This window comes from Suricata suricatta, chromosome 3 (assembly GCF_006229205.1).
Source record: "Suricata suricatta isolate VVHF042 chromosome 3, meerkat_22Aug2017_6uvM2_HiC, whole genome shotgun sequence".
In the NCBI taxonomy this organism is placed as follows: Eukaryota; Metazoa; Chordata; class Mammalia; order Carnivora; family Herpestidae; genus Suricata; species Suricata suricatta.
In genome coordinates this window covers 38,168,044-38,183,799 of record NC_043702.1, presented here as the reverse complement: position 1 = coordinate 38,183,799, position 15,756 = coordinate 38,168,044, and the positions used below count along the sequence as shown (strand labels likewise).

The 15,756-nt window shown below is 37.2% G+C and overlaps 1 long non-coding RNA gene across 1 annotated transcript in view; it reads left to right on the top strand.

The window, feature by feature from the left end:
• Positions 1-6,678: 6,678 nt before the first annotated feature.
• LOC115286425 overlaps positions 6,679-15,756 on the top strand; it is a 52,570-nt gene continuing 43,492 nt past the window's right edge. Inside the window, exon 1 of the long non-coding RNA XR_003906055.1 lies at positions 6,679-6,744. This is a non-coding gene — a long non-coding RNA (uncharacterized LOC115286425). The remainder of the gene's footprint in view (positions 6,745-15,756) is intronic.

Genomic DNA, 15,756 nt, shown 5'->3' with positions numbered 1-15,756 from the left:
TTGGTTGAAATAACTTGAGGAATCAGAAAAACATTCATCAATACAAGATGTTAGAAAGAAAGAAAAAAAAGACCCAGAATTCTATTCTTCCCTCTCAGAGATAACCACAGTTAACGCTTCAGGTTCATCTGACTAAATTTGCATTCATACATAGATAAAGAAACGGATGGATGTGTATTGGGTGTGTTGGTGTATAAACCTAACCTTTTTTTTTAAATATTTGTCTACAAGGAATGAAACCTCCTCCTTTTTCAGTTACTTCTATGTAACTTCAAGTTTCTATGTAAAAGTAGATATATCCACATTATTTTTAATTTTCAGTATTATCCTGGTGAGTGGCTATGGCATCACTTATTTGAACAATTGTTTATCATTCTTTTCTATGTTTTGCAGCTTTAAACAGTGTTTAAATGAGCATTTGTGTATAGATACCTTTATTTGTTTATCATATTGCTTCATTGTGGTAAGTTGCCAAAAATAGAATTTTTATGTCAAGGGCTATGTGTCTGTCAGTTGTAGACATATATTGCCATCTTGCCCACCAATTTGCAGGCCACTCACAGTATGGAAGAGTGATATTTCTCCTGATTTTCACCATTATGTGCAGGGTCAGAATTAAGGTCACATGAATCGTGGGCTGAATCCTGCCTTTATTTAAAATTTTGACATTTTTGTTCATCATAGATTTTTTTGGATTGATTTCTATCAAAATGCTACTTATTGTGATTACTGAATTTTTTGTTTCTGAGGCAAGTAACTTATCTCAGCTTAGTCCCTGCCCTGAATATTGAGTCTGACATTAAAAAACAATAGCCAATATGGTCGATTTGATATGAAACGATGGTTAATCATCACTTTAGTTCACATTTTTAAAATTTCTGATGAGGGTAAACAATCTTCCAAATTTAATGATGATTTATACTTTTTCCTCTAAATTGGTTGTCTGTGTACTTTGCCAGCGTTTTATGGAATACTGTCTTTTGCTTTTTGATTTGTGAAAACTCTCTTTCTATCATATACATTGTAATAATTTCCCCAGTTTTTTAAGGCATTTTTTTCCACATGACTTTTTTCTACATAACGTTTGAAAATTGTTTGTAGGTATGATGTGAAGGCAGAGACTGTCTGAAATGCATAAATAACCTTTTACTTTCCTCCCTGGCTTCAAGTATTTTTTTCTTAAGAGAATTTGAAGACCAATTCTTCCCTGCCCCTGAGAAAATGTCAACTTTCTTGCAACTCTTAATAATCTGAGTGTTTTGAAATGCAGTATCAAAACCCCTTATAGCAGAAAAAGAAGGAGGATGGGAAGGAGAGGAGAAGCAGAGTGGAGACACAAGAGATGGAACAGGGTTTTCTCCACCACTACAAAGAGATTTTTGGAAGAGACAAGGTATCTGGTTTCAAAGCTGCCTTGGCCTTCTTGCTGAAAAGGTGGGCGGATCCCAAGGAAGGTTGAACTGTACATCTAGCCAAAGGAGGCTGGTTCCATAAGTCCTCATGTGACACAGAAGCCAGAGAGAGCTGCCCCACTTCAAGGACCACTTATAGACTTGGATATTGAGAATGGAAGCAGGAAAAATTCCCTGGAAAAAGTACAGCATTGGCATTTGCATCTCACCACGCCCCTTCAACCCATCTAATTTTCTTACTACATAAGTCTCTTTGATTTCGATGCAACCTTGAGGAAGAAAAGAAGGCATCAATTATAATAAGGTTGGAATTTCCTGACAATCTGTTAGAAGATTGAAAGATTGAAAGATTGTTGTCTGCTGAAGACTGTTTGTTAAAGGAAACAAAGCCTTGTTGGTTGTATATTCAAGTTTGAAGTCTGAGATTCATGTGTGCTAAATGATTAGATTTACAAATCTTATGTATATTTTTGGTTTTGATATAATGCTATGAATAGGCTTTCCCGTTCCAGGAATTTTTTAAATTATTCTAGAATTTTTCTAGTATGTTAATGGATTCATTTTATTTTTACATCTTTAATTCATTTCTAGTTCATTTTGGTGTGTTTGTGTATAGTAGGAATGTTATTTTAAAATAGTTTCCAAGGAGCATCTGGGTGGCTTAGTCGGTTAAGTATCTGACTTCAGCTCAGGTCATGATCTCATGGTTTGTGGGTCTGAGCCTCACATAGGGCTCTGTGCTGACAGCTCAGAGCCTGGATCCTGTTTTGCATTCTGTGTCTCCCTCTCTCTATGCCCCTCCCCTCCTCATACTCTGACTCTCTTAAAAATAAACATTAAAAGAAAAATAATAAAAAATAATAATAAAATCATTTCCAAAATGGTTAGCCAGTTACTTACCATCTCAACCATATGTAAAATCCTGTAAACTGGACATCCTGTACATGTGAGGAAGAACTTGTTGTTTGTTTTCTCTTTCTTACAATTTGTCAGTCTAGGTCTCTTTTTTCACGCCCTTAGTTAACTCCCTTTCATTGTATTCCCTTGCAGCCAAAGTGATCTCTCTAAAAGACAAATCTGATCATGTCATATAGTTGCTGACAAATATTTGAAGGGTTATATTGTGTAAGAGGAATCTGCTCTGTCAGGCACAACCAGGACTTCTGGAAGGAAAATTTGGTGCAAATTTAAATTGTCAAACAATGAAGAATCCTGTAATATGAGGAAGTGAATTCCTTGTTTGGGTTCTCTTTACTATGAATATATTTCAGACTGGAAGAGTACTCTATCAAGAATGTTGGGGAAGAGATTACTTTGTAGATAGAAAATTGAAATAGATGACTTCAAGATTCTAGTTGTGCCAAGTATGAGGGGTTCCACAGAACCAGAGCTCAAAAAGTAAAAAATTAAGAAGAAAATTACAGTTGTTAAGGTATCTCCAGTTGAAATTATCTACTTTCTATTAGGTGGTACTTGTTCCTTTAAGTTCTATTAAATGCTACTTCTATTAGTGCTTTTATAATAGTGGAACTGACTTTTCTGAGTATCTAACATAATTATTTATAGTTATAATTGTTCTCTTTAATATTGGTGTAGTATTTTATTGCAAAACAATATTCTTAGGAAGTGTTAATGTATATCTTCTATCTGTTTTAGATATTTAATTATTATAATGGTTTAAATGCATTAAAATGTATTTGCTGGAATTTGATCTTAATATAACTGATTAAAGTGATTTCTTTCTTTCAGTATGGAGTAATACTATTGGACCACAGTTCTGGTAAAAAAAAAAATAGGGTAAAAGGTTATTATACTTTTTAGCAATATCCATCAGCTTAACATTGATTATCATATGAAATAGGGGAAAGGAAAGCATCAGAACTTCATGGTTGAGTGATTTAGTCTCTGAACCACAATCTAGTTAAGAGGAGAGCCGCAGGGTTACTAATACATTAGGACTAAGGTCACAGAAGGGAATCAGGTGCCTTATGCCTTGACTTGATTATTATTAAATGTTTCCCTTCAGGAACATTACATTAATTTTCCATTTCAGAAAGAAAATTACTTTTTCAATAGTTAGAATAAGGAACTAACTAGGTTCCTCCAAAATCTGGATATTTGCCAACTGCCTTGAGATATTCTTGATAGATAATTTCCTCCCTGCCTCCTCCATGCATGCACTACGTTCTAATTGTCTAGTAGGTGGGAAATATAATTTTGTGCTAAATGAATTTCCACAGATGCTACTCGGATTACCGATGTGATGTAATCACTAGTTCACAGGGGGCTCTTCTCCTGGATAAATGTTTTAAGTAAAAGGTGGTTCTGTATTTCTGCATTTTTAGTAACATTTCTCTATTTTCTATTTTTTAATGTATAAGATTTAAGTTGATAAAGCTTAGCAAGTAGAGGAAGGGTACATGGAAAAACAACAGCTCATCCAACCAAGAGATGTTTAAGGTTCTGCTTATACTTTACCCTCTTAAAACTTTTTGCCTCCCAAGGGTAGCATACTTAGTGTATTATGTGCACATCGACTTAATAAATTTTCTAGATTGTGCAAAGGAGGATTAATATTTGTCAGAACATTTGAAGCTTTGAAAAATTTACTTTATTTGGCATCTACATGAATATTTTTGTGTTTTGATAATATTTGGGACTATTTCCAAGAATACTACATTCTTTGTACCACTATACATGTGTGGCAAATTGTTAATCTCTTCACTTGTTTTCACTAAAGAACATCCCCAATGCCACTTTATTATAAGTTAGAATGTAACGCTTTAGAGGGGCGCCTGGGTGGCTCAGTCACTTAAACATACAACTTCAGCTCAGGTCATGATCTCACAGTTGAGTTCAAGCTCCAATCGGGTTCTGTGCTGATGAAGAGCACAGGGCCTGCTTTGGATTCTGTGTCTCCCTCCCTCTCTGCCCCTCCCCCCCCTAATAAACATTAAAAAATTAAAATATAGCACCTTAGAGTATACTGTATACTACCTAAAATCACAAAATTATACATTCTTCCTCTCCAGATATACTCTACATAGTGGATATTTCAAACAGCATTAGTCATAAGAGAGAGTTGTGTTTCCATTCAATCTCTGGTGTCATGCTAAGCGAAATAAGTCAGGCAGAGAAGGACAGATACCATATGTTTGCATTCATAGGTCTAACAGGAGAGACCTGGCAGGGCACCATAGGGAGAGGAAGGGGGAAAGAGAGCGGGGGAAAGTAAGGGACACACAGATCAAGGGAGACTACTGAATACTGAAAATGAACCAAGGACTGAAGGGGGAGGCGGAGAGGGGGTGATGGTCATGGTGGGGGGCACTTGTGGGGAGAAGCACTGGGTGTTATATGGAAACCAATTTGACAATAAACTATTTTTTTTAATCTCTGTTTTTTGAAAGTAGCAAATGTTATGGCAATATCACTTCCTACACTGAGAGAAATTTGGGGCCATATTTTGTAATCTACCACCTCTGGGAAGTAAGGAAGTGACCATGGGTTCAATCTGATCAATCACCATGTCTAAGTCAAAATCCCAAGAAACACAAAGTATAGATAACTCACACAACCCAAGTAAACAAAAATTTTTAACTGGAAAAATTTGGATAGACACTAATATATATATATAGAAAGAGAGAGTGCACCAATAGGCACATGCAAAAATGTTCAATATCATTTGTCGTCAGGACATATAAATTTGCTCCAAAATAACACACTGAACACATTTTACTCATTCTCCCATTCATGTATTCAATTAACATGTATTATTTTCTCAGTGCCAAACATTGTGATAAGCAAAGGTTGGTCCTGTTTCTTAAAACTCCCAATAGAGATGAACAAATTGAGTCAAAATGAAGTGCTGTAATAGAAAGTGTGCAAAATTTGAAAAGGCAGAGAGGAAGTAGTGACCAAGCTTTGGGAGACCAGAGAAGGAAGAGACAGAATGATTTCTAGACAGTCTTGAAGGAAGGGTGAGTTTACATGGAATAATGGGGAGAAAGAGTATTCTAAGAAAAGAAGTAATCCTGTGCCAAAATAGAAAAACATGGCAGAGTATGGCAGGTTTAGGGGAGTATAAGAACCTTTGGCCTCTAAGGGAAAGGAGTAAGCTTAGTGGTGACTGATAGATGGGTGAGTATAAAATGGGCAATGAGAGACTCATGATAACCTTTTCTACTCTTTCTTTCTTTGTGGGCCAACACAGAGGACAACTCCTCCATCAATTTTTTAATTTCCCCCTTCTCCCCATGTCCCCCTCCTCATAAGGAAGAAAAACTTTCTTCCCTTGAGCTTTAGTAACACTTTGTTGTATAATTACCATATTTTATCTCATATTTAGATTATTTCTCTTCATCTCTGCACACCACATTTTACTGACAGCTGCTGTTAAGGCAGGACCTGTGTCCTTGCTTTTCTCTTAAGAATAATTTACAAAATTCTTTACTTTTACACGCCACCAATAAATGCTTGTTACATAAATTCTACTGTGCCTATTACTTATTTTTTGGTATAGGATGTTGATATGTTAAAAAGAGAAGACCAAATACAACATAGTTTACTGCAATTGTCTCATAGATTTAGGTAGAAATGAAACTTAAATTGTCAAACTTAATTTTGTATATTGTAGGGCTTTCTTAAAATCAAGTAATTTCAGAGGCACCTGGGTGGCTTAGTCACTTAAGTGATAGACTTCAGCTCAGCTCATGATCTCACGGTTTGTGAGTTGGAGCCCTAAATCCGGTTCTCTGCTGTTAGCACAAAGCCTGCTTCAGATCCTCAGTCTCCATCTCTCTCTACCCCTCCCCAGCTTGTGCTCACTCTCTCTCTCTCTCAAAATTGAATAAACATTTAAAAAATCAAGTAATTTTATGTATTTTTAAATGAATATTTCTTTTTGGTAAATTTCAATTTTGGAATATTCATCATTTAAAATATGAATTTCTTTATGCTATGTTTTAAGTTGAACTCAGCTTACTTGAACTAATACATTAGAATTTGCTCTCAGTACTAGCTCTTTATTATGGAATCACTTTCTAACAGTAATTCTTAAAAGATACATTAAATACATTGGCAATGTGATATATGATATGCAGTCATATATGAACTAATGATAAGCTCAAAACATTCCAGCAGTTCTTGGGAGATGGGCTTGGGGATAGTAGGGAGTAGATTATTTTAGCATCTCAACGAGTGGAATGTGAATAGTTTTTAAAAACATAAATTTGACCTAAATATTCTATATAAATTATTTCTAGAATGAAAACTACACAAAACAAGGCTTGGCTAATGTATATGAAGACAGCATGAAAAACAATACAGAAAGGTAAGAAAATAAAGTTGTAAAACTTAGTGGGTTCTAGACCTATATGTATTAAATAAAAACTATCTGAATAATTTCAAGAATGAAAAAAATTTAATTCACAAAATTAACAAAGTTCACTGAGCATCTATTATGTGTAGGATACAGGAGGACTTTAATTACTAACTGTACTCAGATGAAAGTTTTCCCTTTCCACTTTATATACTGTGTGTCTAGACAGAGACTTTGTTTCTAGCCAGAACAAAAGGACGCTTAAATAACTTATCCTAGGAGTGAGCATTTGTCCTCTGACTCCTGTCAATCCCTCATCAGTCATGCCAGTCCCTAACTAAACAGATGGGATTTTCACCAAGCTCTGACGGCCACCAGGCATTGTTGAGCCAAGAATAAAAATTAATTCCATAGACAATGACCTTCTTCTGAAAATGCTTACATAGTCAAGGTTTGCATTCAATCATTCAAGGAAGATGTATTCTGCTTGATTTAAGGGAGCCCTTTCCTTCTACTATGATATTACTTGCTATTGAACAGAAACTCATAGGGAAGGTATTTATCAAAAGACAGGGTTCTCTGCGTTTTTCCAATTGACGAGGTTCAGGTCATTTAAAATACGGTTTCTACATTTGTGAAGAGGGGTAGTGATACTCTCCTCTCAGCTGCAACAAGAGTATTCAGTATATCAAGAACCACAATAATTTGTAGTATTTTTTGAGTGTCACAGACTCAAATACCTGTAGCATTTTTTAATGCCTACCTCATTACAGACTATTAACTTTATTTCAGTGGATCCTAGAATAATGAGGAAGTATTATCATTCCCAATTAAAAAAATTTTTTAAGTTTTTTTTTTTTTGAAAGACAAACAGACAGACAGAGCTGGGGAGGGGCAGAGAAAGAGGAAGACAGAATCCAAAACAGGCTCCAGGCTCTGAGCTGTCAGCACAGAGCCCAATACAGGGCTCAGACCCACAAACCACAAGATCATGACCTGAGCTAAAGTCAGATGCTTAACCCACTGAGCCACCCAGGCCCCCTGCAGAATTCCCATTTTATAAGCAAAGACACTGAGATTCAGCGATGTTAAGGAGTTTGGCCAAAATAACATTTCAAGTAAGTGCTGGAGAGATTTTAGAGCTATGTTATTCTGACTTCAAGTTCAGAGCTCTCTTACTTCTCCCACCCCACCCTCTCAGTGTTCTCTCCAGATTGTTCAGTGTGTTGAAGTAACACTCTATATAAGTTCTATAAACTTCAAACTAGACTTTTCTTTCCCCTCTACCTCTGTAGAAGACCTCAGAGCCATATCGCCTCCACTGAAATTTGTCATGGCCTCAGAAAGACAGTAGCTTACAAACAAAAATAGTCCTTCAGAGTTTTACCTGTGATTAAAACAATCCTTATCCCAAAGCATTTAGAATCAGCCATTGAACCATACTACTCTGCCTTTGAAACATATTTTTAGTGAAATAAAAACTAAATGGTATTAATACAGACTTCAAAAAAATGTTTCTAACTTTAGCTGAATTTAACAACAAAGTTGGGATCTTTTCTCAACCTACAAAAGTAATTAATTCACCACCTGGCTCAGTGCCTCAAAAGGATTAAATATAAAACATGAAAATTGCTTTCAGTTAAGGGGCAGTGAGATGAGATCGCATGAGAACTTAGCAAAAGACTCACGAGATCAAAGCGGCACCTTGGCAGCAGGTCAGGGGTGTCTGTTCAAGCAGAGCTCCCCTCAAGGTTCAAACAATTGGCATGTATGTGGAACTATAAATAAGCAGGCTCCATCAAGAAAGTGTCCCCAGTTTCTGCTTTTTAGAAACCTCTGAGGAGAAGTGTATTTATCCTGGATTTTTGTGCTTATTGGCTGCCAACAGGTTTTTGGAAGCAAGTATCATAGTCATAAAAGGAAAGACACTACTAATTTTCAACAACAACAACAAAGTGAAAAACATAAGATAGACATAAGATTCATGCTGTGTACTCCATAATTCTAAATTTCTTTTTTTGGCTTCTACAGAGAGTATTTCTATCATAGTCATATTTGTTTCCCTCCTTCCTAGCACACATCTTAGCACATACTAGACTTCCAAAAAATATTTGATGTCAGAATAATTAGGCTGTTGAGTGAGGAACATTCACATACAGAGTATATCTGTCAAAGAGCCAATGTAATAGAGTCGGTGATTAGACTCTGGAGTCAGACTGTCTGGGTCAAATATTCATTGCATCACTTACTAGCTTTATGATCTCACTCATTATTAAAAAAAAGGAAAAGAAGTGGTATAAACCCATTAAATAAAATATGGTACCTAATAAACCTCAGAACATGGCCCAGCAGATAATAAGTGCTCAGTATACTTTAGCATTTATTGTTATTATTATTTGTCTGGAATCCTGTATTTACCAACTTTAATCATCATATCTTTGTGGCTCACGGAGAGAAATACAAGATGAAAGATGGTTCTATCAGGTGAACACCAACCAAATAAGTGGCTGTACAGAAGAGTCGAGATAAATGACCGGAGGGCCATGGTAAGAGCTGTACGTCAGGGCTCTATCTTTGGCTCCTTCTAATCAATAATTTTATCAATGACTTGGTTGGAGATTTATTACATTTAAAGACTATCTGACATGTCTGGTATAAAATGGCATCTAACATTCCCTGAATTAGCCTTTCTCAACTTCTCCCCAAAATATCTGTGAAAAACAGCAAATTATCAAAATATTAAAAACTGAAAACTGATGATCCATGGATGGTGGGAATTCAAGAGGCTTTGGCACTATCAATACAGCCTAAGAAGCACTAAATTAATTTATCACAACCAATACTAGCTTGAAATATATTCCTTTTATCCAACTAATATTTATTAATTGCCTACAGTGTGTTGAGTACTGTTCTATGAACTTGGGATCCACTAGTAAACAAAGCAAAGATTCCTGCATTCATGAAATGGGATATGTGATAACTATAACTAATAAGTAAAATAAAATCTCTTGTGTTTGATGGCTTTGGGTATCATTATACAAAACAGGGGATGGGGACTATCAGCAGAGGATGAGGGCGGCTGCAGTATTGAGCAGGGTAGTCGGGAAAGCGTTACTGAGAAGGCGAAATTGGAGCCAATGCTAAAGGAAATGTTGACAGAAGGGACCAGCTATGGAGACATCTGAAGGAGGACTACTCCAGGCCGAGAGAAGAGATGGAGGAAATGTTCTGAGGTGAAAGAAAAAAGAAAACTCATTTCTTTCCATGCTTGTCCCTAAGTGAACAAAACCATAATGGTCCAGAGGAGTGTTTTATATTTTTTCAAGTTTATTTATTTAGGGGCACCTGGGTGGCACAGTCAGTTAAGCATCCAGCTTTGGCTCAGGTCATGATCTCACGGTTTGTGAGTTCAAGCTACCCACAGGGGTCTTTGCTAACAGCCCAGAGCCCAGACCCTGGAGCCTGCTTCAGATTCTGTCTCCCTCTCCCTCTGCCCTGCCCCTACTCACACTCTGTCTCCCTCTATCTCTCCAAAATAAACAAACATTTAAAATAATAATAATAAATTTATTTATTATTTAATTACTATTTATTTAATTTTAATTTAATATTTAATTTAATTATTTATTATTTATTTATTTTGAGAGAAAGACAGCATGAGTAAGGGAGGGGCAGAGAGAGAGAGAGAGAGAGAGAGAGAGGGAGAGAGAGAGAGAGAGAGAGAGAGAGAGAGAGAGAACTCCAAGCAGGCTGTTAGCACAGAGCCCTGTGCTTGAACTCACGATCCATGCAATCATGACCTGAGCCAAAGTCAATTTTCAGATGTTTAACCAACTGAGCCACCCAGACTCCCCTGGAGGACTTTGTTTTAGAAAAATAATAATAATATATGTATTGAAGAACCAAGTCAGAATCACAACTCAAGAAAGTCCATACTGAATAAAATGAAGTTTAATGGGGATAAATTATAAATATGGCCATCAAGTTTTAAAAAGAAGGACCACGGGACGCCTGTGTGACTCAGTTGGTTCAGTGATCGACTTTGGCTTGGGTCATGATCTCACAGTTTGTGTGTTCAGGCTCTGCATTGTGCTCTCTGCTGTCAGCACAGAGCCCGCTTCGGATCCTCTGTCCCCCCCCTCTCTACCCCTCTCCCACTAGCGGCGTGAGCTCTCCCTCAAAATTAAATAAACATTAAAATAATTTTTAAAAAAGAATTACCTAACTGTAGTATGGCAAAAGCTAGTTTTAACAGCAGGATGTATCAAAAACATTTAGGAGTTTTGGCTGATTTCCTTTAAAACCCAATTTGACTCAACACAGGGAGTGGCTGCCAAAATAACTCTAATATTAAAATGCATTACTACTATGTAGTATCCAAAACTGGGAAATTGATATTTTGGCCCACTTTACATGGTTAAACAAATCCTGGAGCATATTGATCAATTCTGTGCTCCACACTTAAAAGTGTACTCAGAGGGTATTAATTAAGAAGACGAACAGCATAAGATCTGAGAAACAGATTACGGGAGGGACGTTGAAAAAGCTAGAAAAGTAAAGGCATGGGATCAGGATAAGGACATATTTAAAAAGTTAGAAATCAAGTACAGATATGAAGCACTTTCACATGGTTTTTCTTGTTAAATCTTCTCAATATCCAGAGGTAATTATTATTATTACTTTTACTGCCACCTCACCTCATTTTTTAAGCCAAAGAAAGCCCACAGAGAGGCCAGGTTTGCCTCGGGCCCTGGAGTGGGACCACGCATGCTCCACTGATCAGGGCTCCAATCCAAGGCCGCTGACCAAGCTCTTAGGGAGAGCTCGGATGCCCCCACGGAGTCTAACCCTAGCACTCCTCTGCCGGATCCCGACAGACTGAAGCCCAGTGTTCCAGATGCCAAAGAACGTAACTAAAGCTAGTCCTAGTTCTCTTTTTTTGTCCTCTTTTAGCCCTCGTTACCCTCAGGTCCTAGCAAATTTCTCTCTTCTTTCCACCTTGAAAATTTATGATTCTCTCTTAAGTGAGTAGCAAGAAAAGAGAAAAGTGGAGGAAAGGGGATATAAAGAGATAAAGATGAATAAAACACCATATCTAGTAAGTTGGAAATACATATGCATCATGACTCCGCCATTCCCTTTCCATGTATATTTTCTAGAAAAGCATGCATGCGGTGTGTAAAAAGATAGGTGGAATATATTTCTACAATGTAAGTTGCGTTGTTTGTAATACTGGAAAACTGATAAAAACTAAAGGCGCATCACTAGAAACATGAGTAAGCAGAAAGGTCAAATGAATGAACCAGAGCTTAAAGAGATTTAGAGGTCACAAAAAGAAAGTTGAGTGGAGAAAATAGTTGCAGAATGGCATGTTCAATATAACACCACTTTTTAACTTTTTAAAACACACCAAGGAGTTTTAGATATACCTATCTGTTTTTCTGCCTGCCTCTGTTTTTTCAAGAGTTGTCCTTGTCCCAAGTCACATCTTTCCTCCTCTCTCCAGATGTAACTCTGCTCTTTTCTGGGCACTTGCTCAAGTCCCCCATAGAGATGAGTCCTTGTCCTAGGAAGGAGATGAAGGAAGAAGGGTCAGCTGGATTTTGAGGGGTTTTTCCCTCGTGCGCCTTACCTATATATCTTTGCTTAGAATGCCTGTCCTCACTGCCTGATATAAAATTCTTACCCATTCTTCAAGATCCAATTTAAACCAATTTTCTCTAAATGCTTTCTTAATCACCCCTAATTGGAGTTTAGATCTCCTCCCTTGTATTTCACTTAGCACCTTTTTCAAGCACTCTTTAAACATTGTTTATATATATCTGTCTCCCCACTGCACTGACTGCCTCTAGAGACCATAGGTTCCATCTTCTATGCCTCTGAATTCCTCCTCAGCACCTAACACAGGGGGCAGACCATAGGATGTGCTCAAAAATGTTTAGGGGCACCTAGGTGGCTCAGTTGGTTAAGCATCCGACTTCAGCTCAGGTCATAATCTCACGGTTTGTGGGTTCGAGCCCTGCATGGGGCTCTGTGCTGACAGCTCAGAGCCTGGAGCTTGCTTCAGATTCTGAGTCTCCCTCTCTCTCTGACCCTCCCCTGCTCATGCTGTCTCTCTCTGTCTCTCAAAAATAAATTTAAAAATTGTTTTAAATGTTTGTTTAATCCTGTTACTGGGTTGTATCAAGACTTCTTGATCTCTAAACACCACTTTGCTTGGAGCAAATGCCTTTTTTCCCATTCTCCAGAAACTAGTTCCATGATCTGTAACTAAACCTGACTACATTCTGGATCAATTGCTTGGCCCCTTCTCCACTGTTTTATCCTCTGCATGTAGTGTGTGCATCTGTGTGTGTTTATGTGTATGTTTCTACTTTCACACTGATTGCACTTGCTTTTAATTTTGAGAGCTATAAACTAGTGATCTGCATGATTGAATTGTGCCTGATGTTTTCCGTTATTTCAGTGCTAATCTTTTTGTATCCACTATATACAATCTTAACAGATAAGGTTAGCAAGAAGTGATGAACAAGCCATTTTTAAATGGATTTTCCCAATTAACTGAAGGACTAGAAAGTCAGTGGTTTTAGAAGAGGAATTACCAGAAACTCTTAAGAGTTTTCTGAAAATTATTCTGAATTACCAGACAATGAGGAGCTTTCTCTGGTAGCTAATTTATAATTGAAAGCAGCTCAGTAGTAACCAGTCCCAACAGCAACTCACTTGTATAATTCTGGGGGTTTTTTTCAAATAAGTTTCTTGGAACTATAACATTTAGTTCACATTATCTTTTTCTTTTTCCACCTCTGCATCTTTCTAGGTTTACTTCTGTCCTTATTGAAGCACATCCTTTAGTAGTTCTTTCAGAAAAATCAATGGGTAGCAAACTGATATAAGCTTTTTCTAAAACATGACCTATTTTGCTTTCAATTTGGAATAATGCTTCAGCATCAGGACTTTAAAAATATTCTTCTTTTTCTTCTGGCATATTACAGACAGAAGTCTAATGTCAGTTTAATTATTATATCTTTGGCAAAAATCTGTCTTTTCTCTTCATTTAGGCTTCAACATCCTCTGTTTATAAATGTCACTTTCTCTTTTACCATACTATTTGTAGGTATAAGTGATTTTTATTTATCCTATTCATTGCACAAGTATACTTTTAATCTAAGTGTAATGGAATCCAAGTTCATCTGCTCGATACACAGCAAAGCCAATCACTGAGACATCAGGTATGTACCAGGGAAAGGGTTTGAGAGGCAGCCAAAGGGGGAGAACGGAGAACAAGCCTCAAATCCACCTCCCCGAAGGGGAAAAGAACAAGTTTTTTATAAACTTGTTGCAATTATATACATACTGATGAAAATGGCAGAGAACTGTATGACTATTCATGAGAGGGAGTCTGCACAGTGAGCAACCATATATGTACCATACATCCCATGTTCACTTTGAGGTGGAGACTTCACATCAGAATGAAGCAAAATTCAGTCTGTGATGTCAGTGAGGCTATCTTAAATCAAGGAGAAGGGGCTATGGGCATGCTCCAAGAGCTTATATAAACTAAATGGAGTCTTGGGCTCCTTATCTTGGGTGAGGAATGCAAGGCCTTCCTTGTAGTCTGGGCCATATCAGTTAACCTTGAGTCCAGACTTCTGCAGTGCTACTCGTGAGTTTCTAAGTGGGGTCTGAAAAGACACAGTAGCTGATTAAAGGGAAATAGTTCTCTGAAAAACAAGCCTTAAACTTTCTGCCAGTTTTAACCTCATCAACTCTATAGGGCATGGTTTCATAAGAGCTCAGCTGTTTCTTGTCTGGCTAGATTCATGACCCGCAGCTCCACTTTTAGAATAGCTTAAGCCCATTTATAATTTTCTATAATTCTAGAAAATATTCAACAGTTACTTTTTCAGATTTTTTTTAATTCTTCTAGGTAGACATTAGACATCAATTAGCATTATCTGGTCTTGCTCCTGGCTATATATTTTCATGTCTTTTTTTTTTCTCTACTGTGCTCTAGGTAGAGTCATCAATATAATATTCCAAATTTATTAATTCTTTTTGTATTCTGCTTGAAGAATTCTTGTTGTATCTGCTTGAAGTCTTCATGTGTCTGGTAATCTTGGTTTGCAGACTCATTTTTAGAGGTACATATTCTTCTGTTCTCTAGTTCACTTACTTCTTCCTATCTAGAAATTCTCTGGGTCCATCAACACAGCCTTCTGGGGAAACCAGATCAGAAACTTGTTAAGAGGCTTAGAGTTCCTGTCCTGTGACAATAATGAATGCACAGCTTTGCTCACAGCCTTCCTTTAAGCTAATCTGGAACCTCCTACCTTCCCAAGCATCCAGTTGAGCCTAGCACTAGGCAACTGTCATTAGTAACTCTTTATAGCCTCTTCATAATGTCCCTAGTTTCAAGTGACCCCCATCTCTAGATCTCTACCTTAGGTGCAGTTTCATTCTTCTTGTACTCAAAAGCTATGAACTCCTGGCAGCCTCACAGCTCTTGTACCTCTCAATAGTTTGCAGTTCTCTTTCTGGTTCATGGACATGTATGCCTCATCGTGACCATTTTAGTTTTCTCTTTCTACCTATTATCTGTCTAAGCAAGGTAGCTGGAGTCTGGGGAATGGATGCCTGAAGTCTGTCCTGCCCCACTATCATCTATATTCTAGCTCTTCTTGAAGCCATTCTGCTTGTCTCACTAGAAACTTGCTCTCTTCCTCTACCAGTCTAAGTTGTGAATGTTAGCTTATGAGATGCAAGTTCCTTCATGTGCACCCCAGATCATGAAATTGTTCCTCAGCTGGGAACAGTCACTCTGGTTTGTGCCCATAGACTCTTTAATAACTTTCAACAGATAGATCAGTGATAGATAGGTCAATCAATCAATAGATAATACACACACATACACACATGTGTGGGGCCCCTTGAAAAAGGGAGACCAGACTTTGAGCTGTATCTCTTCCAAAAATACTGTTTTTACTTAGATTATATGTTTTAGTCAATAGAATTTTAAGAAAT